Here is a 26,800-nt window from a genome sequence, read left to right as displayed (position 1 = left end):
AACGAATGAATTATTTGTTTTTGTTTAGCTCAAAATAAGTTCATTTCCCCTTTGTCTTTGAAGGATAGTTTTATTGGATATAGAATACTTCATTTGACTTTTATTTTTCTCTCAGAACTTTGAATATATCCTCCTACTGAAACAGGAGGGGAGGGGAAGGCATGACCATTACAAGAATGACAGCCATTGAGTAGAACAGTGGTTAGAACATTGACAAAAAGTGGTGAGAGCCTATTAGGCCTAAGATGGTAGAAGATTCAACTTCCAGTAGATCTTGAAACTCATTACATGCTCATTGTAACACATTAGCATGCTGAATGACATACTTACAGGTGCCATGGCAGTTCCAAGGCTGACCATTAGAGGCCAAAAAACTGGGCAGTGGCCCAATTCCTGGAAATGCCTACCCCTTCCCCAAAATAGTTGGAATAATCCTCCCACTTGTTAGCCCATAAAATTATCCAGACCATAAAAACTAACAACCCCACATGTCAAGCCAGCTCTCCCTTTCTGAGAAAGTCCTCATTCTGTCTATGCAATATGTATCTTTCTAAATAAGTTCACTTCCTCTTTACTATGGCTTGCTCTTTTCTCTCCTGCACAAAGCCACGAGCCCTCACTTGGAAGCCTTTCCCAGAAATTTACCCAAGACCCAAGACATGACCATCCATTAACATGACATTTTCTTGCAACACTACTGCCTCCATGGTTTCTGATGAGAAATCAGCTCTTAATATTATTTAGACAAAAAGACGGATCTTCATCAAATTAAAAACTTTTGTGCAGCAAATGGCATAATCAAGAAAGTAAAAAGATAACCTACAGAATAGAAGAAAATATTTGCAAACCACATCCCTGGTAAGTGTTTGATATAGAGAATGTAGAAATAACTTGTATAATTCAACAACCAAAAGCAACTCTTATTTAAAAAATTGGCGAACGACTTGAATACACATTTCCCTAACATGATTACTGTTCAACACCTGTAGTCATGAGGAAGATGAAATGTGGTGAGTTTTTCTATTGGAGGAGAATGCAAACTGGTGATCTGAACTGTTAACATTACATCACTTGCAATTTTCTGAAACCTTATCTTTTCAGCTGAGTTCCTTAAATTAATGTCAGGGTTTCAGAAATGTAGCATCTACCAACCCTCGTGATTATTTCAAGTATGAAAGTAGAATTAAATAAATTATATTATATACTAGAATGTCAAAGCTCTGTGTTTATGGGGACATCTGATTTCTTAAAGATTGACTTGAAGAAATATATCTATGAGCATTCTTTTAAGCTGTTAATGTGCAAAGATCGTTTGGTAGCACATCATCATCCCTAAAACAACCTGACGCTTCATAACAAACACCATCATTTTATTTTTATTTTTTAATTTATTTATTATTACTTTTTTTTCTTTTTAGGACCCAACCTGTGGCAAATGGAAGTTTCCAGGCTAGGGGTCAAATCAGAGCTGCAGCAGCCAGCCTACACCACAGCTACAGCAATGCCACATCAGAGCCACACCTGTAACCTATGCCACAGCTTGAGGTAATGCTGGATCCTTAACCCACTGAGTGAGGCCAGGGACTCATGGACACTATGTTGGGTTCTTAACACATGGAGGCACAAGAGGAACTCCCACTTTTACTTTAAAATGAAGTAAAATACTAATAATGGCTTGGAGTTCTTTGATATAAAACAAGAGAATCAACACAAACTTAGGCCACTGCTGAAAGTTGAAACCCATGGGTGCACACACTTGTATATCAATATAAAATATTTTTCATAATAGAAGAAATTTTTCATAATAGAAGATAAGTTGGTGAAAATACATCTGCTGGAGGAACATCGATATTGACTATTTCCACAGAATTCTTATCAAAGCAAGGCTTCTTTGACACAGAGATAACTTTTTGTTCTGGGAGAAAAGAATATCACAAAGATTACAAACATATATGATATTCCATGAATTATTAGTAGTTTCATGACTAAATAAGTATACATAATACATTTCAGGAAGATATCATTAATAATAACAGATAATCAGCATCTAGTATGGTATTCATCATAAGATACAGTTCCTTGCAAAAACTCTGTTGAAGTTTATTAGCCATTATAGTCAATCAGCCACAATGTGCGAACTTTGGCATTTATGAAAATATCCACAGGGTACCTATGTCTTCAGTCATTAAAATTCAGGTTATGTCCTAAGTGGGGGTGACTGCCAGCATGTCCTGAGAGCAGAACCTCATCCCATGGAGCTCATGTGAGGCTTATCATCTTGGCTTCCATAAACCCAGTGCACCTGCATCAGCCCTGAAATGCTGCCACCTTCCCTGGCACTCTCAGGTCAAGAAGAATAAAAACCTTGAGCTCAAATGGACTTCAGAGCTCATCTGACTCACCACCTCATTCAGGAAACTAAATTGAAGGAGGCCATGATATTTTAGCAAGTAGAAATTCATCTCTTCCAATTTCCCCATGAGGCCAGCCATTGTAATTTTAAAAGGTGACAAATGTACTAATTTATTCATGGTATCATGTTACCTCAAAAGGAACCTGTCCTGGAGTTCCTGTCATGGCTCAGTAGTTAGTGAACCCGACTAGCATCCGTGAGGATGTGGGTTTCGATCCCTCACCTCACTCAGTGGGCTAAAGGATCCAGCATTGCCATGAGAGTGGTGTAGGTTGCAGACACAGCTCAAATCCTGCATTGCTGTGGCTCTGGCATAGGCCGGTGGCTACAGTTCCAGTTGGACCCCTAGCCTGGGAACTTCCATATGCTGTGGGTGTGGCCCTAAGAGACAAAAGGGCCAAAAAAAGGAATCTGTCCTTCTGTTTCTTCTGCAGCAGTAGACTCTCACTCTTCCACCTCTGTCCTGAAGTTCGCATCTGTGAAACCATTCAGAGAAGAATTTCTAAAGTTGAGAACATGTTAGCAAAAGAAAATAAAAACATAAAAAAGAGGATATTATAGTAATTCACTTCTCACTGTAGTAGTACTTCCAAACTGGAAATCAATTCTAAGAATATTAATAGGAGAATCATTAAACTACTACAAGTCAGTCATTTACTGGGCATTTCAATGAAGTGACATTTCTAGGACTTGGAGATGCAGTAATAAACTGTGGAGCTACATCACTCATCTCATGACCATTATAAGGAACATCAATTTAAGTGCAGCTTTACTGGTGTGAAATGTAGAAAAGTTGGCATTTAAAAAGCACAATGGGATTGGTGGCATCTCTGCAGGGCCAGGACAAAGGTTTGATCCCTGACCCGGCACAGTGGGTTAAAGATCCAATGTTGCCATACCAGTAGCACAGGTCACAACTGTGGCTTGGATCTGATCCCTGGCCCAGAAACTCCATACGCCTTCAGGGCAGCCAAAAAAGAAATGAAACATGAAAAAATGAAAAGAAAGTATGTAGGAGTTCCTGCTGTGACAAGGTGGGTTTAGAATCTAACTAATCGAAGCAAAGGCACCAGTTTGATTCCTGGCCTGGTGCAGTGGGTTAAAGGATCTGGCTTGCTGCAAGGCATGGGGTTGCAGCTGTGGCTGGAATTCAGTCCCTGGCCTGGGAACTTCCATATGCCTTCGATGCAGCCATTTTAAAAAAATTGTGTAACTTTGCACCAGCAGCATCTGTTTCCATGCTCTGTTTCCAAATGCAAGGTTTAAATCTTGCTGCTGGAGTAGAAGGAATGAACGCCTTTATTATGATCTCTTATTCTTGTGGGAGAAGGCAGGTCTCTGCTTGACGTTTTTTCCTCCACTCATCGTAGGATCAAAACTTAAGTTTCCCTGTAGTTGTGGCTGTCAATGCTGGAGAGAGTCATTTCAATAAAACATAACCTTATTTTATCCCATGTTGATAAAATAACAGTAGTCCTGTGTAGAGATTGCCAGAATCCATTCTACAAGAATTCTGCTTCTTCTGGTCTACTCATGATTTCTTCCCCTGCTCAAACTACTAAAGAAATTCCTATGAAATTACCCCCAGCACCAACAGAAGGAAAACTGGAAAATTCACAAATATGCACACAGTAACATGCTCTTAAACAACCAGTGGGCTAAAGTAAAGATCACAAGACAAATTAGAAGACACAAATGAAAGAAATGTAAACATGCTGTACCAAAATTTTTGTGATGCAGTGAAATATGCTCAGAAGGAAATTTGTAGCTTTAAATGCCTATGTTCCTACATTAAAAAATGTCTCCAATTAGCCACTTAAATTGGCACCTTAAAGCACTTGGAAAAACTCAAAACTAGCAGAAGGAAGGTAATAATGAAGATTAGAGTGGAGATAAAGAACAGAGAAACAAGAGGGTAAATAAATGAACCAAAGATATTTTCAAAGAGGAACAAAATTGAAAAATCTTTGAGAAAAGACTCCGATTAAAATAAGAAACAAAAGTGAGGAAATTACTACAGACCTTAATACCAAAGATAGCATTGAACTGTACTCTTAAAAATGGTTAAAATAATGAGGAATTCCCATCATGACTCAGTGGAAACGAATCTGACTAGAATCCATGAGGACACAGGTTTGATCCCTGGCCTCACTGAGTGGGTTAAGGATCCAGCATTGCCATGAGCTGTGGTGTTGTAGACATGGCTCAAATCCTGAATTGCTATGGCTGTGGTGCAGGCTGGTAGCCATAACTATACTTCGACCCCTAACTTGGGAACCTCCATGTTCCACAGGTGAGTCCCTAAAACGACTTAAAAAAGAAAAAAGAGAGAGTTAAAATGATGAATTTCATGTTATGTAAATGTACCTCAATGAAAAAGCTTACATTTGTGTGGATTCACACCTACAATCTGTCCTGTTCCTTTGATCTATGTGTTTGTGTGTGGTTAACCTCTTACTATTACCATACTGTCTTGATAACTGTGATTTTATAGTAAGTCTTAAAATCAGATTTTCTTCTTTTCAAAATTATTTTGGCTGTTCAAGTTCCTCTCACTTTCTATATAGCATTTAAAATTAAGTTGTCAATATATACAATGAGTGATCCTGGGATTTTGACTGGAGTTGTGTTAAATCTATAGATCACTTTTTTTAAAATTAGCATCTTAACCATATTTAATTTTTCACTCCATGATCATAATATATCTCTCCATTTATTTAGATTTTTAGATGTCTTTTGATCTTCTTCATTCGCTTTTTTTTTTATTTTTAAGCATATAGCTCCTGCACACATTTTCAGGTTTATATCAAAGTATTTCCTTTTTCTTAAATAAAAGGTATTTTAAAAACAGATTTATGAGAAGCCGCCAGGGTCTTCTCTGAGTTTCTCTGTCTTCTAGGTTCGCGTTCGTTGCGCAGCTACGATGCCTCGTGGAAGCCGAAGCCGCAGTTTCCACATGGCCCCTCCGGCTAGCCGGGCACCTCAGATGAGAGCTGCACCCAGGCCAGCGCTGGCAGCTCAGCCACCAGCAGCAGCTCCACCATCTGCTGTTGGCTCCCCTGCTGCTGCACCTCAGCAGCCAGGTCTCATGGCCCAGATGGCAACCACTGTAGCCGGCGTGGTTGTGGGTTCTGCCATCGGCCACACGATAGGTCATGTGATCACTGCGGGCTTCGGTGAAGGAAGTAGTGCTGAGCCCTCAAGACCTGACATCACTTACCAGGAGCCTCAGGGAGCCCAGCCAGCACAGCAGCAGCAGATTGGCCCATGCTTCTATGAGGTGAAACAGTTTTTGGAGTGTGCCCAGAACCAGGGTGACCTTAAGCTTTGTGAGGGTTTCAGCGAGGTGTTGAAACAATGCAGACTGGCAAATGGATTATCTTAAGCAAGAAGCTCCATTGAAGACATGAAAAATAACCCCCCATGACCTGGTTGATTTAGCATAAAAATGTGATTGATCATGAAGATATAAAGTGTGAAATCAAGATTAAACCTCTCCTCTATCACTAATAGCTTTCGTGCTTCAGAATTGCAGTGGAGGAGAGTATTCTTCTGATGTGGAAGTTCATTGAGTATTGAGTTTGGGGCTGGGCAGATGTTTATGTGGCCTCTGAAACATGCTTTTCTGATGTTATTGTTTGTGAATTAATTAGAATAAAGAGATTTTCTTTCAAAAAAAAACAAAAAAAAACCAGATTTATACATTAATATTGTATAAATTGCATTTTAATTTTTGTATGTTGACCTTTTATTTTTCTTTTTCATTTCTGGCCACCCTGCAGCATATGAAGTTCCTGGGCCAAGGATCTGATCCAAGCCAGAGTTGTGACCTAAGTCACAGCAGCAGCAATTCCAGATCCTTCACCCACTGTGCTAAACGGGAGATGGAACCTCAACCCAGTTCTCCCAAGATGCTGCCGATCCCTGTTGTGCCACACCAGGAACTCCATATGTGGACCTTTTATTAGGCAACTATGCTAAATTCACTTGTTAAGTCTAGGATCCTTTAAAAATAGACTCTAGAGACTTCTACTTTAATGATCATGTCATCCGTTCCAATCTATATGGTTTTTTCTCCCCTTGCTTTATCGTACTGGCTAGTCAGCTTATGATGTTAAAAATAATGTATCTTTGCTTTGTTCTTGATCCTGGGGTAAAATATGAAACCTTTCATACTAATCCTGATGTTAATTATAGATTTTTTTGTAGGTACCATTTATTAAGGAAGTTTCTTTCTATTCCTAATATACTAGAGGGATTTTTTGGGGGGTAGCACCCTGCAGCTTATGGAATTCCCGGGCCAGGGATCAGATCTGAGCCAAAGTTGCGACCTACACCAGAGCTGTGGCAATGCCAGATTCTTTAACCCACTGTGCCGGACAAGGATCAAACCTGCATCCTGGCACTGCAGAGATGCTGCCAATCCCATTGTGCCAGAGGGAACGCCTACCAGAGTTTTATGATGAATGGATTTGGAGTTTTTCAATTGATTTCAATTTTCTTTTTTATATCAATTAATTTTGAATTTTTTTGTCCAGGGATCAGGATACTATAACTCACAGGCCAAATCCTGCTCATCAACTGTTTCTGTAGAGGCCATAAGCTAAACAAATTTAAAAAAATGTTTTTACAAATTTTTAAAGGATTGTAAAAAGAAGAAGAATATAATACACTACAAAAACTGTATGACACCCAGTGGGCCCTAATTAAACTCAAAAGCTTCTGCACAGCAAAGGAAATCATTTAAAAAAAAAGACAACCTACAGAATGGGAGAAAATTTTTGCAAAGGACTCAACTGACAAAGGTTTAATCTCTAAAATATACAAACAACTCATACAATTCAATAGCAAAAAAACAAACAACCCAATTGAAAAATGGGCAGAAGGCCTAAAAAGACATTTCTCCAAAGAAGGCATATAGATGGCCAGCAGGCACAAGAAAAAATGCTCAGCATCACTAATTATTAGAGAAATGCAAATCAAAACTACAATGAGATACCACCTCCCGCCAGTTAGAGTGGCCATCATTAACAAGTCAACAAAAAACTGCTGGAGAGGATGTGGAGAAAAGGGAACCCTCCTACACTGTTGATGAGAATGTAAATAGGTAAAACCAGTATAAAAAACAATAAGGTAATATCTCAGAAAACTAAATATGGAACTACCATATGACCTACTCCTGAGCATATATCCAGACAAAAAAAAAATTCATTGAAAAAGATACATGCACCTGTATGCTCATGGCAGCACTATTCACAATAGCCAAGACATGGAAACAATCTAATTGCCCATCTGAATAGGTGTTTAGGAAGATGTGGTGCATATATACAATGGAATACTACTCAGCCATAAAAAGGACCAAATAATGCCATTTGCAACAACATGTATGTACCTAGAGACTCTTCTACTGAGTGAAGTAAGTCAGAAAGAGAAAGACAGACCCCATATGATATAACTTACATGTGGAGTCTAAAATATGGCACCAATTATCTATCTACAAAACAGAAAAGATCATGGACATGTAGGACAGAATAGTGTATGTAGTGGGGCTGGGGAGGGACTGGGATGAATTGGGAATCTCAGGTTAGTAGATGAAAACTCTTGCATTTGGAATGGATAAGCAAGGAGATCCTGCTGTATAGCACAGAGAACTATATATCTAATCACTTGTGATGGAACATGATGGAGGATAATGTGAGAAAAAGAAGGTATATATATATGTGTGTGTGTGTGTGTGTGTGAGACTAGGTTACTTTGCTGTACAGCAGAAATTGACAGAACATTGTAAATCAATCATTTTTTTAAAAAAAGGTGTAAGTTCTATCCCTAGATTCTTATGTTTTTAAATACAAGGATATATATGGCTATCTAGTTGTTCTAGCACTATTTGTTGAAGAGACCATCTTTTCTCCATTGTGTTGCCTCAAGATCAGTTCACTATACTTACGTGAGTCTCTCTCTGGGTTCTTTATTCTGTTTCAATGATCTGTTTGACCGTTCTTTCACCAGTACCACATGGTCTTGATTACTATAGCTTTATCATAAGTCTTGAAGTCAGGCAGTGTCAGTCCTCCAACTTTACTCTCCTCCTTCAATACTGTCTATACTGGGTCTTTCGCCATTCTGGATAAATTTTAGAATCACTTAGTTAATATCCACAAAATAAGGCCAGCATTTTCAAAGAGACTGCACTGAATCTATAAATCAAGTTTCAAAGGGCCAACATCTTGCCAATATTGAGTTTCCCATGCATGGACATGAAATATCTCTACATTTACCTAGTTCTTTATTTTTTTATCAGAGTTTTATAGTTTTTCTTGTATCGATCTTGAATGAATTTTGTTAGATTTATACCTAAGTATTTGATTTCTTGAGGCTAATGTAAATGGCAATGTGTTTTAAATTTCAAATTCTACTTGTTTATTGCTACTACAAAGAAAGTGTTAGTTTTAGCACATTAAACTTGTATCCTGTGATCTTGCTATAAGAACTTATTAGGCAGGGACGTGGGCTCCAAAGCTCAGAGCCTCGACACAGGCAGGTGGGCGGGCGCCACGCTCACCACCCCCATGGACGTGATGGGCCTCTGGTGGTCCTGAAAGGTCACCAGCTGCAGGCCATGGATGGTGAAGAGCACCAGCTCCGACCCGGACACCAGCAGGATCACCTGAGAGCCGTGGCCCTTCATGATGTGAGGAGGCATCATGGTCTCTGGCAGGAGGAAACTTGTGATCTGTTCTCCTTTTTGAAATAAAGACACACAGACTGTCATTTCTTAGTAGCAGCTGCGGGTCTAGAACAGACATGCCTCACCTAAGATGGTGGAAAAAGCAATGGCTTTGTGGTCACAGCTGTGTTCAGTCCTGACCCATGCATTTGTTCCCCTAAGTCCCCCGGGCACTGGCTCTGAGATACTGACTGCGATGCCTCACAGGGGCTGGGAAGGCCCAAGATGACATGACAGTGGAAATGACCCAAGGATGAGGCTTCTGCCCTGCCTTCTCCCCTTCCCCATCTAAGACAGGATGATGTAAGAAATGGCCACATGAGAACTACGACTTTTATGACATCTGCCAAAAACTTGGTGAAGATACTTTTATACTGTATAGTGTTACTTGTTAAAAATTTTTTTTACTTGATCATTTCCTTATGGAATTTAGCACCAGGAAAATAAAATTACCTCTTCTGAAGAATTCATGTGTTTTCTCACATCAGACAAAGGATTACATTACACATCTTGTATCCCTTTTTTCCTTGGCTGCCAGGAAGCTCAGAGTAAAATTTATGGTCAAATGATGACAGGAAAACAAATGAACATAATACAAAAGAAAAAATGCTAATGACCACAGGGAAAGCCTATCAGAGGGATGCAGGGTTTGGGAAATAGAGGAGACAAAAAAGGAGATGGATGTGGGTCTTATTTTCCTACTGGATGAGGAGTTCATTAGGGAAGAGAGAGTTGTGGCTTTTATTCACCTTTGTGTGCACTCAGTGCTGAGAACAGTGACTCTGACCTAGTTGTGAAAGAGAGAGATGAATGCAGCAGGGAGACCAGTCAGGAGAGGGGAGAGAGTGGACCGTAGGTGACGTCTGAGGCCCAGGGCCAGGCACAGGGTCCACTACACAGCACACGCCCAACTGCTCAGCCGTTACATAAATCCCAACAAGAAAACCTTTGTTGGAGTTCCCGTCGTGGCGCAGTGGTTAATGAATCCGACTAGGAACCATGAGGTTGCGGGTTCGGTCCCTGCCCTTGCTCAGTGGGTTAACAATCCAGCGTTGCCGTGAGCTGTGGTGTAGGTTGCAGATGTGGCTAGGATCCCACGTTGCTGTGGCTCTGGCGTAGGCCAGTGGCTACAGCTCCGATTGGACCCCTAGCCTGGGAACCTCCATATGCCATGGGAGCGGCCCAAAGAAATAGCAAAAAGACAAAAAAAGAAAAAAAAAAGAAAACCTTTGTTGGCTCACTATGATTCACTGAGAGGAAAGAAAAAGTGCCCCAAAGGAAACATGAGCAATCTGTGCTTGAAGCATCATAAGGCATGGTGGTGACAGCCCTAATACGGGTATCCTTACCCACAGTCCACTTGATCCCTGGACTTCTTGGCCCCTAGCTCATAGGTCGTGACAACCAACTGCATGCTGTTTTCATTTCTGTGCATCACCATTAGCCGGGCTGCCTTGTCAGGGGCCCAACAGGTTCTGGACGTCTGCCAGATGGGGAGAGTGGTGGAGGCAGAAGGCTCATCCTCTGATGGACACAGCAAAGAGTGAGTGTGGAACACCTGGGGAGAGACTGCCACATGTCAACACCGTCTCACATCTCCTCACCGGTGAGGGAGGGGACTTCTCCAACCTGGGAGCACTATGAAAACCGCTCCCACAGACCCAACCACCACGACCTTACTGGGTCTTACAGGAGTGGCCTGTGCCACCTGTGGACCCTCCTTTCCCGACCACACCAAACACGAAGTGAGGTTAATCCAGCCCAAGTGTGGCCCTGCTGGGAACATGGTAGCACACTGGTCCCAGGGAGGGCGATGTGATGGGTGAATCAAATAAACGGATTTTCTGCTTTTGAGCAGCTGCATGTCACCATCTTGCTTTGGCCTCCAATGTCTTCCTCGGTAATTCCTCTCCTATCTCCTTGCAGGCTGCTTCCAAACACCCGCTTCTCAGTGCTGCCCATGGATCCTGTGGCCTCTCTCTGCTGGCTGCCCTCTTCAACCACCGGCCTCCCCTGGCTACAGGCTCCAGCACAGCCAGTCTGTCCTGCTCTGCCACTGCTCTCTCTTGCTGTCCTTCCTTGGCCACCAGCCCAAGTACATCTTAGAGATCTTCTCCAGCTGCCTGCTTTTCACCATAGTCTAATTTTCAAATACAACCCCTGGCACTCAGAACGAACATCTCTGAGCCCATGAATCGCTGGCAGATGCAGCCCCTCACATGGGCCAGCTACGTGCAGGCCTCCAGGTAATGGATGCTGTCCCTGCACTGTCAGCATCTCCTCCATGCCCGGCCTGGACCCTCTCTTCCTCACTCTTGCTGAAGACAGTTCTCGGGCCACCAAATACCTCATGAGCCTTTCCACCAAGAAGTCTCTAAGGCCCCAAACCCCTTCAATATTGAACTCTGCCCTCTCTAGCCAGGGAGCTGACCCCTTTCAACCTGTGGGCAACAGGGCAGCATGGAAACAGCAGAGGCTCCGGGGAGAAGCCAGCATTGTGTTAAGTCAGCTGGTGGCCCGTGAAGGCCACCACTGCTCTCAGCCACCACCGTCACTCATCGTCATCATCCCCATGGGCTAAGGGGCTTGGTGTTACACAAGAAGCTGCCCCCCAGATGCACCCCACAAGCCTAGGGCACAGGACCTGCCACCTTGCGTGCACAAAGCCAAGTCCCTTGGGCAAGGGACACAGCCCCACTACTGACCTTTGGGCCCTACTGAATGTGGGGTTGACGCAAACACCCACGGCCAGTCAGGAGAGCAAAGGAGACTGGCGGGGCTGTTGGGAAACATGCTCACCCTGGAGAGCAGCTGCAGCTGGGGCACCGTCAGCATGTAGAGTGCCCCTCGGCACAGGCGGCCTGCAAGCCAGGGGACAAAAACTGAATAAAGAGCTAAAATGAATCAGAGAGAAAGTGTCCAAGAAGATAAGCGAGGAAGATCAAATAAACGCATAAATGAAGCTCCTACAGAGGAGAAGTTAAATAATTTACAGCCTGGCATTTACAGTCCATGTACAATGAAACTTTCTGGAGGTAAAAGAAAACCTGAATCATGTACTGAAAGGGTATATAAGCTCCTGGGAAAGTTGAGCTATGACGATACCTACAAACACATCTATATTCAAGAGAGTGGATCAAAGCAGAAAGGTGGGAGTTCCCATTGTGGCTCAGTAGGTTAAGAACCTGACTAGTATCCATGAGGAGGTGGGTTCCATCCCTGGCCTTGCTCAGTGGGTTAAGGATCCAGTGGTGCACTAAGCTTGTGGTGTAGTTCACAGATGCGGCTCGGGCCCCGAGTTGCTATGGCTGTGACATATGCCGTCAGCTGCAGCTCCAATTCGACCCCTGGCCTGGGAACTTCCATATGGCATGGAAGGAAAAAAAAAGGGCAAAGCGGAAAGGTGGTGGAATATGAGAGGAAAGGTGCCAGGCACACGCCAAGCCTTAGAAAACAGGAGTAGTGATCCTGATTAGCAGAAGAGATACAGGATTCAGGCCCCAAGTAGGAAATGAAACAAAAGTGAAGGCCCTTTGCCATGCTAAAAGCTGTAATTCACAATGAAGTAATAATACTTAGACATACCTAGGAATCAAACACCCCAATCACATTTACAGAGCAGATACAAGAAAGAGTGGAATGAAATTCACTGATAATTAATAAATTATGTGTTTAAATATATTATTAAAATAATAATAATAATATGGTGGAGTTCCCATCATGGTTCAGTGGTTAACGAATCTGACTGGCATCCATGAGGACACAGGTTTGAACTCTGGCCTTGCTCAGTAGGTGAAGGATCCAGTGTTGCCATGACCTGTGGTGTAGATTGCAGTCGTGGCTTGGATCCCACATTGCTATGGCTGTACTGTATGCCAGCAGCTACAGCTCTGATTAGGCCCCTAGCCTGGGAATCTCCATATGGCATGGGTGTGGCCCTAAAAAGCAAAAAAAAAGTATGTATATGTATATAATATATATATATATATAATATATATATATATAGAATAATATAATTCTCAGCCTAAGACAAGCCAAGTAGATAAAAAGTAAATAAATATAAGACATAAACAACATAATTAAGAATGACTAGGAGTTTCTGTTGTGGCTCAGTGGGTTAAGAACCCAACTAGTGTTCATTGCAGGTTTGATCCCTGGCCTTGCTCAGTGGGTTAAGGTTCTGGCATTGCCACAAGCTGTGGTGTAGTTTACAGATGCAGCTTGGATCTGGCATTGCTGTGGCTGTGGTGTAGGCTGGAAGCTGCAGCTCTGATTTGACCCATAGCCCAGGAACTTCCATATGCTGCAAGTACAATCTTAATAAGGTAAAAAAAAAAAAAGAATGACTACCTTTGGACCTCTGCACCCTAATAATGGAGAGCACAGTCCTCACAAGCACACACAGTTAGAAAAACTGAATAAAGGTTGGCACAAGATGAAGAATATGGGAGTTCCCCTTGTGGCTCAGCAGTAATGAAACCAATTAGTATCCATGAGGACATGGGATCGATCCCTGGCCTCGCTCAGTGGGTTAAGGATCTGGCATTGCCATGAGCTGTGATACAGGTCGCAAATGTGGCTCACATCTGCTCTTACTGTGGCCGTGGTGCATGCGGGCAGCTAGAGCTCTGATTCAACCCCTAGCCTGGGAACTTCCATATGCCATAGGTGGGGCCCTAAAGAGAAAAAAAAGAAAGAATGTGACTGGTTGCTGCAGAGGTGCAGGTGTGATTCCTGCACAGTGGGTTAAAGGATCAGGCATTGCCACAGCTGCAGCTTATATTCAACCCTTGGCCCAGGAGCTTACATATGCTGGGCATGCAGCCATAAAAAGAAATAATTTTTTTTTACATTTATGTATGGCAAAGTAATAAAAACAATATCCTCTGGTCACAGTGATATAAAACTAGTAAGCAATAGCAATATTAAACAGACAAGACATTAGTATAATCACAAAAAAAATGGGAGAAAGTTCATATACACAAAAAGAAATAATACGGGGGAAAATTTTTTAAGCAGAGGGAATTTAAAGAAAAATTATCAAGAGAATATTCTACAGAATTGTGTGCATAAAAAAATTGAAAACCTAGATACACTGGGTAGTTTCCTAAGAAAATGCAACATATCAAAATGATCTTAGGAGACAGAAAAGCTTGAGCAAACCAATTTCCATAGAAGACAAAGAAAATTACCCCACAAAAAAGTATCCAGCACCCGATGATGAAAAACCTACAGAAATGCGGACATTTATGCCATGTTCACTGCTTCTTAAGATATTGGTTGTCCTGAAATCAATCAATAGATTCAAAGTAACCAAAATCCCAGGAAGCAGTTTTGTAGAAATTGACAAGCTGTCTTGAAAAATTTTAGGGAAATGGATATATTTTCAAAAAAAAATGCTGGAGGTCACAATTTAACTATACTCTGCAGGAAACAAGACCCTGTGCGACCGTCATAAGGCCAGACATACAGATAAGTGGAAAGTGACCCACACATTCAACATATAATACATGAGACACAGACAGCTGATATTTTCATAAATGAAGGTGACGATGTAATTCGATGAGGAAAGGATGGTCTTTCCTACAAATTCTGGATATCCATTTGTAAATAAAAATGAACCCTGGAGTTCCTGTTGTGGCTCAGTGATCATGAACCCAACTAGTATCCATGAGGATGTGGATTCAAACCCTGGCCTTGCTCAGTGGATTAAGGATCTGGCACTGCTGGGCGCTATGGTGTAGGTTGCAGATGCAGCGCAGATCTGGTGTTGCTGTGGTTGAGGCATAGGGTGGCAGCTGCAGCTCTGATTCTATCCCTAGCCTGGGAATGTCCATATGTGAGGGTACAGACTCAAAAAAAAAAAAAAAAAAAGGAATAAAGAAAGAAAGGAACTTGACACTGACCTTGCTCACAAATGTAATTTAACTTGAAATAAGCCACTGACCTACACAGAGAACAACTTTGAAATAATGCCTGGGACAGGGGAAAACTCACAAAGCTGAGCCAAGGAGTCAAGGTGCTGCGTACGCATTTGGAGACCTTTTCAGGTTGTTAGCAGTTCAGGACACTGTGGGTGCAGAACTGAGGTTGCCTGGCCAGCTGGGGCCAGGGCCAGTTCTTGCTCCCAGGCCCACCCACAGCATGGTGGCCAGCACCTGGTTCACACAAGGCCCCCAGACCTTTGAGTCTCCGACTTCCTCTTCTGCTACCAGCTAGAATAAACCCTGTGCCCTTAAAGCACTCATGGAATTAGAGCCCACCCAGGTCATCTCTCTTTAGCTGGGTAACAGAAATTTCTCATGATGCTATAAGCTTTGACCACTTCCCCTGAAATTCCACGCATTTGCTCAATATACTTTTCGGCCGTATACTGAGGTGCATCCTAAAGTAGCATGGTTGTATCTTCCTGGGAGGTTGACTTAATTATTATCTGGAGATGACCCCTAATATCCAGGAAAGACTAGGACCTTCCAGCCCTCCCATCCAGCATTACTAGCTGGGTCAGCTTGCTTCTGGTTCTCATCCCCAGGGCACACCATTTTCCCATCCTTCTATTTATTTGTTTTGCTTTAGGTTTTATTTTTCTGTTATAGTTGATTTACATTGTTCTGTTGATTTATGCTGTAAAGTGACTCGGTCATACACACACACACACACAAATTCTTTTTTTTCACATGGTCCTCCATCAGGTTCCATCACAAGTGAGTGTCTAGATGCAATTCACTGTGCTATACACCAGGATCTCACTGCTTATCCACCCCAAATGCAATAGTTCATTTTCCCATCCTTTCAATTCCACCCTTCCTAAGTGTTCTGTTTTAGATGAGTCTTATATTAGTTTCCTAGGGCTGCAGTAATAAAATCAGTGGCTTAAAAAAGCAAAAATTTAGGAGTTCCCATTGTGGCACAGCAGGAATGAACCCAACGAGTAACCATGAGCACATAGGTTCGATCTCTGGCCTCAGCAGGTTAAGGATCTGGTGTTGCCGTGAGCTGTGGTGTAGATCGCAGATGCAGCTTGGATCCCAGGTTGCTGTGGTTGTGGTGTAGGCTGGCAGCTACAGCTCTGATTTGACCCCTTGCCTGGAAACTTCCACATGCTGCCAGTGTGGCCCTAAAAATAAAGCAAAACAAACCAAAAAAGTCAGCAAAAGTTTATTCTCTCACAGTTCTAGAAGCCAGAAGCCTCAAATCAATAGCCAGCAGGGCCATGCTTCCTCTAAAGGCTCTAGGGCTATCCTCGGCTTGTAACAGCAGATCCAGGGTTGATTCTGTCTGCACCTGGCTTCTCTGTGTGTGTGTATCTCTGTGCCCTCTACTCTTCTTACAAAGATACCACCCATGAGATTAAGGGCCCAAACGAAATCCAAGATGATTTCCTCTTGAGATCATTAAGTACAAAGAAAAGGTACCATTTCCAAATAAGGCCACATTCTGAGGCTCTGGCTCAGGCTCAGCACAGCCACAGAAGCCTCTCTGCTATGACAGAAATGACCTCTTCAGGATGCAGGCAAGCCTGGCCATCTGGGGCACACTCTCCCAGGAGGAAGTAGCTTCCTGCCACCCTCAGACCCTTGCCACAGGCAATGACACTAGAGAAGGCCACCCTATGAGTACATGGAGAAAGAGAATTCTCACACTGTACAGCACTGCCAGCATCCTATGCCGTTGGCACTTCTAGAGCACTGCACTGCCCAGATCCCACACAAAGGACACAACCAGCACTCCACACAAATGGCTTACCTTCAGGTTGTCCTCTTTGCCTTCCATCTCCACCAACTCCTAGCCCTGGAGGTGCATGTCCACACTCCTGGGCCATTGCCAGTGGTATGGCCATGCGGCCAGCAAGTGCAGAAACAAAACTCACCCAAGGTTTTCCCTCTGGGATGAAGACCTCAGGACCTCTTGCCTCCCAGACACCCCAAACAGAAACAACAGTAACATATGTCTCTGCACATTCCAGGCACCCTAAACTCTTGACTGACAGGGATTAAGACACTCACTTCACTTTACTGTTTCTTATTTATCTATGTTGTTTTTTAGGGCCACACCCACAGCATGTGGAGGTTCCCAGGCTAGGGGTCTAATCAGACCTACAGCTGCCAGTCGACACCATAGCCACAGCAACATGGGATCCGAGCCACATCTGCAAACTACACCACAGCTCATGGCAATGCCAGGTCATTAACCCACTCAGTGGGTCCAGGGATCAAACCCACAACCCCATGGTTCTTAGTCAGATTCCTTTCCACTGTGCCATGATGGGAACTCATTTCACTTTAAAAACACACAACCCTGAGCTCTTGAGCAAGTCACTGAAGGGAACCTGCCCCCATCTGCTAGCCTTAGATGCCAGGCCTCACAGAGCACCATGTGGCTTACCAACACAAGTTCAGGTTCAGGGAAATGAAATATGAGGCTTTCAGTCATCAAACATCAGAAGTGAGTCATAATAAAGGGTTGGAGTCCACTTTCAATATTTGACAGCCGATAGCTTTTAAGGCCCATCACTCTCTCTTGCCCACAGGCAAGCTGATAAGGGGAACCTGCAGAGAATTCAAACCAGGAAATCCTGGCCCAGGAGTGAGAACCCTCCCTCAAGCCCCACCCCCCAAACCTCTGGGAAAACCAGAGCCTGGAACTCCTCCCTGCTCCCTCAGCCATTCCCAGAGCTGCCTCCTGGAAGCCCACCCTGCTCTCTAAAGAACAGATTAACCTTTCACACCCCGTGGTCATGTGTGGCATCATCAGGCTTGATAACCAAGGCAAATTTTGGGTCTGGGTGGATCCTGCCCCACCACAAGACACATTCATCTTCCTCTCAGGATTCAGAAGCTATATGCTATATACTGTTCTTCTGGGAGTTAGACGAGAGATTATTGTGTGTAGCCTGCCTTATAAAGGATACTGCTAATTGTTCATTTAATCTTCTCGGATAATTCAAGGAACTTGGACTTTTCAGTTCCTCATAACCTTCTCCAAACCTAAATGCTAAAGTCACGTAGTTTACTTCTGCATATAGTTAACAGTCCACAAGGCATTGTTGTTGCTATTTTATACAGTGGATATTAATTTAGATTTCCTCATGTTTCCTTCATCATGGCCGTTGCTCATCAATCCTTCCTGCTTCTCTGAAATTTAATCTGTGATCCTTTTCCCTCTGCCTGAAGAAGTCTCATTAGTATTACACTGAAGGTAGTTTTATTTCCTCTGGCTACTGTTAGGTAGAGTTTTCTTAGGTTTCCATTGTCACAGGTCACTCTGATAGGTCTAGCTGCAGATTTATTTTTATTTCCCCTGCTGGGGGTTTGCAGGGCCTTCTTGATTCCATGGATTAACATCTTTGGTCACTTCGGAAAAACATCTACCATCATCTCTTCAAATGTTTATGTCCCCCTGCCTCACCTGCTCCTAAGACATCAAATAAATAAATACTAAAATTTTGCATGGATCCTTGATGGCCTTGTCACTGAAAGTGTGGTCTGTAACCTGATAGCATCAATATTCTGAAGAAGCTTCTAAAAAACTCAGAATCTCGGATGTCCCCAGGAACCCAGTGGATCACAACCTTCACTCAAACAAGATCCACAGGTGATTCACACCCCATTCAAGTCTCAGAAGCACTGGTCTCTGTCTCTCAGCCTCTCTTTCAACTAACCACTCCTGATACTTTTACCTTCCAGTTCTTTAATTGTTAAATTCTTAACTCTTTAAGTGATACAGAGAATGCACATGGAAAACCACACAGAACTTAAACACAAGAGCTCAGTAAGTGATCACAAAGTAAATATTCATGTCACCACCCAAGTTTAGACACAGAACACACCTGGTGGCCCACGAGCTCCCCTGACCCTCCCCAGGCTTTTTGTGAGTCAACTGTCCCCTGTGCTGCTAAATCATCCACTGAGGTCTAACCTTTGTTATTTGGTTTGAGAATTTCTTTCTACTTGGTTCTTTTCCAAATCTGTTATACCATTTCTCATGGCTTTAAATTCTCTTGAAATGTATCTCCCTGAGCATCAGAACCACCACAGGTGTGCTGTTGTCTGTGTCTATTAACTGCAGTATCTGAAGCCCCTGGGGCTCTACTGACATTGCTGTTGATGCTATAGGTTCTAGTTCACATTCTTATCTCATGTGCCTATTTACCTTTAAGTGTGTGTGGAAAAGAGAAGCCTGGGGTGATGTTATCCTCTTCCAGAAAGGATTTCCATTTACTCCCTCCTGGTAACTGGGCAGCTGCAGCCAACACAGGGACTGTTCCCTTTCAGACATGACAACCCTCCCAAAGTAAGATGATTCACAGGGCCCCAGCCCTTGTCTAATTGTCTGTCAAAACTCTGCTCTGCCTCTTAGCCTTGGAGTGAACACCTCCAGGGAAAAAGCAGCCCCAGTGTCAGGTTCAGCACTTGGAATCTTGGCTTAGAAACTTCACTCTTTTTGGCTCTCTGACTTGATGTATATTCTAATTTTTCTAACTGTCCTTCACCAACAAGTAAGTGTGATTCGTGTGGTCTGCCATTCCCAGGGGAGAACCACAGCACTTCCTCTTCATCTAGACCATGTATTCCCCAGTTGCTTTTTATTTACACTTATTATTCCAAAGTCTCCTTTAAACAACGACAGAATTGTTTATAACAAATCTGTCATCAGGGGAGTTCCCGTCATGGCGCAGTGGTTAATGAATCTGACTAGGAACCATGAGGTTGCGGGTTCGATCCCTGCCCTTGCTCAGTGGGTTAACGATCCAGTGTTGCCGTGAGCTGTGGTGTAGGTCACAGACGCGGCTCAGATCCCGAGTTGCTGTGGCTCTGGCATAGGCTGACGGCTACAGCTCCAATTAGACCCCTAGCCTGGGAACCTAGCATATACCACAGGAGCGGCCCAAGAAATGGCAAAAAGACAAAAAAAAAAAAAAAAAAAAAAAAGAAAGAAAGAAAGAAAGAAAGAAAATCTGTCATCAGCTCCTGCTTTTTTTGTTTATGAGCTTAGGTCCTTTACAGAGTTAGTTCTGTTCACATAGGAAACTGTCCTTGGATGCCTGCCCATCCTGATGTCTGGGAGGCCAGCTTGCCCACACTTTCAAAGACCTCTTCCCTCTAAGAGGATTATGCTGCCCCAGGTGAGGGCTACTCCTTGATCTGCTAGCACACACTCACTTTCACTCTTTCTCAGGAGTCAAATGCTCCCTCCCAGTGATTAAGAATCATCTCTCAACCAAATGTCCTCGCAACAGGCCTTCATCACCTCAGGCAAATGCCTGCATCCTGTCCAACATGCTTCAGTTTTCCTTTAAGTTGGGCCCTCACACTGGAGTTCCTGTCATGGCACAGCGGAAACGAATCTGACTAGGAACCTTGAGGTTGCAGGTTCGACCCCTGGCCTTGCTCAGTGGGTTAAGGATCTGGCATTGCCGTGAGCTGTGGTGTAGGTCCCAGACACAGCTAGGATCTAAAGTTGCTGTGGCTGTGGCATAGGCCAGCAGCTGTAGCTCCAATTCAACCCCTAGCCTGGAGAAGCTCCACATGCTGTGGGTGTGGCCCTAAAAAGAAAGAAAAAAAAAAAAGGAACAGCTGTTACGTTGGGCCCTCACTGAGACTTGAAAAAGGGGAGCATGCAGTAGTGAGAAGGAACTGCAAGAGGAGGAAAGACTCTGAGGGAGACCAGGAAACAGAAAAGCTGGGGTGTGCAGACAAAATGTGCAGGTAGGAGTTCCCACCATGGCTGAATGGTAACGAACCTGACTAGTGTCCATGAGGACACAGCTTTCATCCTTGGCCTTGCTTAATGGGACAAAGAGTCCAGCGTTGCTGTGAACTGCGGTGTAGGTCACAGATGTGGCTAGGATCCTGTGTTGCTGTGGCTTTGTGTAGGCCAGGAGATGCAACTCTTGTTCTACCCATAGCCTGGGAACTTCCAAATGCTGCATATGTGGCCCTAAAAGCAAAAAAAAAAAAAAAAAAAAAAAAAAGAAGCACAGGCAGCCCATAAGGTTGGACCTCACTGTGAGAGAGCAAGAGGCTGCAGAAACTGGGCAAGCAGCAGGCCGCCAGCATGCTAGAGCTGAAGGGGGACGAGGAGTCTGCCCTCTTGCGGCAGGCAAGAAGCTAGGGGGACAGAACAAAACAGGGTGATCACTTGGTCTGCCACATGGAAGGCCTGGCTTGAGATGCCACCCAACACGGCAGGTCTGATGCAAGTGTCCACAGACCCTGGGAAAGAGCAGAGGCTCCTGAGAGTGGGGTCACTCCTCAGCAGGAGGGGGCCCTCTGGAATGTCACAGGCCTCCAATGCAGACGAGGAGCTAGGCAGGCAGAAGGAGGCCTGCTCACACCTGTTCTCTGCTTTCCATACTTTGATCAGGCCCTGCTCATCCATGGTGACAACCAGCTGCAGTCACGGGTAGGTCACCAAATTCACCAGAGCCATGGGCTCTAAAGGGCTTGACCAGACCTCCATGCCCTGGGCAACAACACAATGAATGGAACAACTTAGGGAGGGCCCATTTATTTCCTAAATGCTATTTTCATTCGTTCACCCATCACCCACTGTGCACTGGGGATATACAGCCAAAAAGGGTCTGATCCTCATCCTTACAGGAAGCAGAGTACAGGAGCCAAGAGACACAGAGGTAATACTCCACCACAGAGGAGAAGGTGTGTCCTGTCTCACGGAGGAGAGCAGAGTCTGAGCATGGGTGGGGAGACACCTGGGGGCTGGCCCCCCATCACCAGGAGCACTGAGGGTGGGGTGGGGTGTGATGCTGGTGCAGTCTGTCTGAAGCACTTCAGTGGTTACCTACAGCTCAACTGAGGAAGGCTGGACAGGGAAGCAGGTCCCAATACCATCCCCTGATTGGGACCCAGGCAGGACCCAATACCATCCCCTGATTGGGACCCAAACTATGCTTAGGACCTGAGTCATGCTCAGGGCTTGGGCTGCACACAGAGAACTTCCACGTGGAGCATCTCGTTCAGTCTTTGGGGAACCCAGTTTTACAAAGAAGCTAATTTGGGCTTGTGGATGTCAACAGTTTCTGTTGCACGTCTGCAGCTGCCCTGCTCAGAACACCCTCTTTGCCAGGGCTGTGCCCAGCAGCGCCACCATGGGCCAGGCTTGGCCAAGGCCTGTGCCCTGTCATGGCCATTGGCAGAGATGGAAACAACTGATTCCACGGTCTCCCCCAGGATTCTGAAAGCTGGAATGGCACAATAAAAAGCACGGGTGCCAGCAGGCCCATGGCACAGGGCATCCAAGAATCAATACTGTAATTGCTACTTCAGTGTTTCCCAGCACTTTCTCTCCACCTGGGGTAATTACGGTTCTTTTTCTATCTTGTGCTATTGTGCCAGCATGATCTTTGTCCAATCATGACATCCCAGTGTTCTTCCACTAGTTTCCTTCTTCCCCCTCACATCAATATTCAACAGTTGATTCCTGCTGGTTAAACAGCAAGACCATCACTGGGAGGAGCTCAGCACTGGTGACCAGCTCATGTCTCAGAGAACAGAGATTATTCAGAAAGAATAGAGGTCCTGTCATGGCTCAGTGGAAACAAATCTGACTAGGAACCATGAGGATGTGGGTTTCATCCCTGGCCTCGCTCAGTGGGTTAAGGATCCAGTACTGCTGTAAGCTGTGGTGTAGGTTGCAGATGAGGCTTGGACCCCACATTTCTGTGGCTATGGCTGTGGTGGAGGGGCAGCTGCAGCTCTCATTCTACCCCTAGCCTGGGAACTTCCATATGCTGCAGGTGCAGCCCTAAAAAGACAAAAAGAATAAAAAGCAACCGACAGAACAACACTATATGATACTGAAAACTAAATATAGCAAGACTGGCATTCCAGAATTCTCAAGCACATCAATGCACAGTTAGCCTAAAAATAAAAACATCACACAAAGACTCCCTCCATGTTTGGAAGAGCTTTCATGTGAACAGTTGTTTTCCATCATCAATGACTAAAACTAAATATACCTCCTAGTTGTCAGTCAGTAGCCAGAAGATCTGATACATATATCTTGGGACAAAAGAAAAGATGTCACGTTCCAAAGGAGGAACAAAGAGAAAACATTAACAATTTAATGATTAAAATATTTTCCAATTTTTAACTTTAATTGTTTGAATTTCTGGACTTCCCGTCATGGCGCAATGGAAACAACTAGGAACCATGAGCTTGCAGGTTTGATCAGTGGGTTAAGGATCCAGCATTGCCATGAGCTGTGGTGTAGGTCACAGATGTGGCTCAGATCCCATGCTGCCATGGCGGTGGTGTAGGCTGGCAGCTACAGCTCCAATTCAACCCCTAGCCTGGAGAAGCTCCACATGCTGTGGGTGTGGCCCTAAAAAGGCAAAAAAAAAAAAAAAAAGGCCCTGTTTGGTGGGGGGGGGAACCCCCTCGGTAGGCCATGCGGGGAGGCAGGGCCTCGGCAGGCCGTGACGTGGGGGGGCGGGGCCTCGGAAGGCAGCGCGCGGGGAGGCGGGGCTTCGGCAGGCCGCGCGCTGACAGGGGTACCTGCGGTAGACCCATGCGAGGGAGGCGGGGCCTTGGCAGTCCTTGTACGGGGGGGCGGGGCCTCTGCAGGACGTGTCCCGGGGGGCGGGGCCTCGGCCGGCTGTGTGACTGGGGGGCGCGGCTTCTGCGGTACGCGCGCGGAAGAGGGGGGGTCCTCGGCAGGCCACGTGCCAGGTGGGAAAGGCTTCTGCAAGCCGCGCAAGGGGAGGCAGGGTATGGCAGGCCCTCCGCCGGGGGTGCGGGGCCTCCGCAGGCTATGTGACTTGGGGGAGCGGATTCTGCCGGCCGCGCGGGGAGGCGGGGCCTAGGCAGGCCAAGTACTGGGGGGGCGGGGCCTCGGCAAGCCACGCGCGGGGAGGCGGGGCCTCAGCAGGCCAAGTGCCCAGAGGGCAAGGCTTCTGCAGGCCCTGCGCGCGGTGGGGCGGGACCTCAGCAGGCCAAGCGCCAGGTGGGCGAGGCTCCTGCAGGCCCTGCGCGGGGAGGCGGGGCCTCGGCAGGCCGCGTGCCAGGTAGGAGAAGCCTCTGCAGGCCCTGTGCCGGGGGGCGGGGCCTCGGCAGGGCGCGCGCGGGGGGGCGGGGCCTCGGTAGGCGGTGCGACTGGGGGGCGAGGCTTCTGCAGGCTGAGCGGGGGAGGCGGGGCCTTGGCAGACCGTTTCCTGGGGGGCGGGGCCTCGGCAGGCCGCGCGCAGGGAGGAGGGGCTTCGGCAGCCCATGTGCCAGTTGGGCAGGGTCTCGGCAGGCCCTTTGTCGGGGGGAGGGGCCTCGGCAGGCCGTTTCCTGGGGGGCGGGGCCTCGGCAGGCCGTGCGCGGGGAGGCGCGTCTTCGGCTGGTCGCGCGCTGACAGGTGGGGCCTCACCAGGCCGCGTGCCAGGGAGGCGGGGCCTCGGCAGGCCATGTGCAAGGTGGGCGGGGCCTCGGCAGGCCCTCTGCCGGGGGGCGTGGCCTAGGCAGGCTCTGTGACTGGGGGTCGAGGCTTCTGCAGGCCGAGCTGGGGAAGCGGGGCCTCGGCAGGCCATTTCCAGGGGGGGCGGGGCCTCGGCAGGCCATTTCCTGGGGGGGCGGGGCCTCGGCAGTCCGTGGGAGGCGGGGGCACACGGCTCACACCCAATCCCAGGCACAGCCTAGTTCACAGTCCGCTGCCATCTTGAATCGCGGTGTTGCTCTTAGTTTCCTCAGGAGCCGTTTTTAACGGCTGGCGCAGCTGCTTCCCTAACTGGGGTCTGCAGTGCAGGCGTGGTGTCTCTGCACTGCGCCCTGCAAGCAACTGAAACCCGGCCAAGCACAAAGGAAAAGAAAAGGTAGACTTTGCTTTATTTCCCAGACTGTACTTTTATGAGCAGGGAATTGTTAATGGGCTTTGGAGGTGACAGTTGAACTGCTGAGAAGAAGGAGGCCTGAGGGGGGAGCAGAGGAGTCCAGGGCGCCAGAAGAGCCAGTGGGGAGCAGGTGGTGGTGCTGAGGGAGTGAGGGGGCGGTGGGGACGACGGAGATGAGATGTTAGGGTGGTGGTGAGATGGGAGGGTGGTGGTGAAGTGGGAGGTCGGTAATGAGGTGGGAATAAGGCGGGGTGGGTGGTGATGAGGTGAGAGGACAGCTAGAGGAAGTGGAGAAGGGGCTGACTGCAGGGCCAGCAGTGAGAGGGCTGTCACACAGCGCAGGAATCTTGACAGGCATCCAGCTTGAGAGGAAAGCCTTCAGGAAGGAGCGGTGTTGGGTGTCATTCAGATGGGCCCAGTTATGGTAGATTGAGGACGTTATCAGCACTACTAAATATCAAATAGACAACCTATCAGCATCTTGTACGAACCTGTAATGGAAACGAATCTGGAAAAGACTAGATATACACATGCAGGGGTATAATGGAATCACTTTTCTGCACACCTGACACACAACATTGGAAATCAACTCTACTTCAATAAAAAAGTTATTCAGGAGGGGACAGGAGCAGAGTAATAATTAGATTATTGTGGGGACAGTTGCCAACTTCCAGCCCCCTTTGGTGCTGGGCTCCTCCTTCGTCCTCTCCCAGGTGCGAATGCCTCTGACCCTCTGCCCAGACGTGACTCTTGCTAGAATGTCCATGTTAGAGGGGCTGTGACTCTTTAAAAGGAATTGTTCCCAGGTGGGGTCCCCAGGGTCCCAGGCCTGGCTTGCCAAGAGTGGTCATGAGGGGCCAACTCTCATAAAAGCCCTGGGACTGAGAAGGCCTGCATCAGCTTCCACTTGGAGCCATGGAGGTGGCCAGTTACAAATGCCTTTTTAATGTTGCTCCCAACACTCTGTAACATATCAGGCCATTGCTTCAGGTAACTTCATCGTGAGGCCACTTTCCATTTTATTTCATATTTTCCTGAAGGGATATTGTCCTTGTCAAGCAGACAGGAGCTGACGAGGTGAGGGATCGTAACAATGTGTTATAACTTTGTAAAATTTCTCACCCAGCTCCCTCCCATCATCAACTCAAGACCTAAGATACCTGAAAAGCATCTCTTCTCTCCTCCTTTTTCTTCCTCTGGCTGGTCCTGACCAGAGGGCCCTAGTGAGAGCGGCTCCTGATAATGTCAGGATCTTCTTTGGAACCTGCAGCATAATTCATTTTCCCCAGAATGGATGTGGAGCCTCCCAGTGCTTCCAAATTGGGCTGCACCAACTCTCAGACTTCTGTGTTCCATTTTCTCAATGCTCCAATGAATTGTCAAGACAAAGCTTTGTGTCAAGATAGAGAAGCATCTTTTCCCAGGCCTGCATTTCTGCCTGGGAAACAGGAGCCCAAATCCTAAATGTGTCTATTTGGTCAGCTTACAGTCCAAACAGCGATTTTGGAAATGCGGAGTTTGCAGAGCCTGATGCCTCTCCTTCAGTTTAAATCTGCACAGTTGTCACCAGTTACAGACTATGGCAGATGGCTTGCAGTGTGTAGAGGAGGACGATGGACAAGGAATCAAAGAGAGAAAAGAGCAGCGCATGTCCTGGTTCAGCTCCTCCAAGTTGCCATTAAAAGTGCATAATTTCACCAGACTAGCCTCAAACATCCACGGTCAATTAAAAGCTGTCTCCGGTCAATGGGTTGTGACACAGAGTTTCTATGTTCTAGGGACACCTTCTACCCTTTAGACAGACTGCCTTTCGCCCTGAAAAATGGCA

The 26,800-nt window shown here is 45.9% G+C and overlaps 1 protein-coding gene and 1 pseudogene across 1 annotated transcript in view; both read left to right on the top strand.

The window, feature by feature from the left end:
- The first annotated feature begins 5,293 nt into the window (after positions 1–5,293).
- LOC146396389 (coiled-coil-helix-coiled-coil-helix domain-containing protein 2 pseudogene) lies at positions 5,294–6,102 on the top strand (annotated as a pseudogene).
- An 18,682-nt stretch (positions 6,103–24,784) lies between these two features.
- Positions 24,785–26,800, top strand: part of LOC146396388 (NUT family member 2G-like) — a 65,467-nt gene continuing 63,451 nt past the window's right edge. Inside the window, exon 1 of the mRNA XM_084994476.1 lies at positions 24,785–24,954. The gene's annotated coding sequence lies outside the window, so the exon portion shown is untranslated. The remainder of the gene's footprint in view (positions 24,955–26,800) is intronic.

This window comes from Sus scrofa, chromosome 14, assembly GCF_054392235.1.
Source record: "Sus scrofa isolate SSC_HxYL_T2T_F1_AM1 chromosome 14, Sscrofa_HxYL_maternal_Yorkshire_Landrace_v2.0, whole genome shotgun sequence".
NCBI lineage: Eukaryota > Metazoa > Chordata > Mammalia > Artiodactyla > Suidae > Sus > Sus scrofa.
This window is presented reverse-complemented; position numbering and strand designations above follow the sequence as displayed.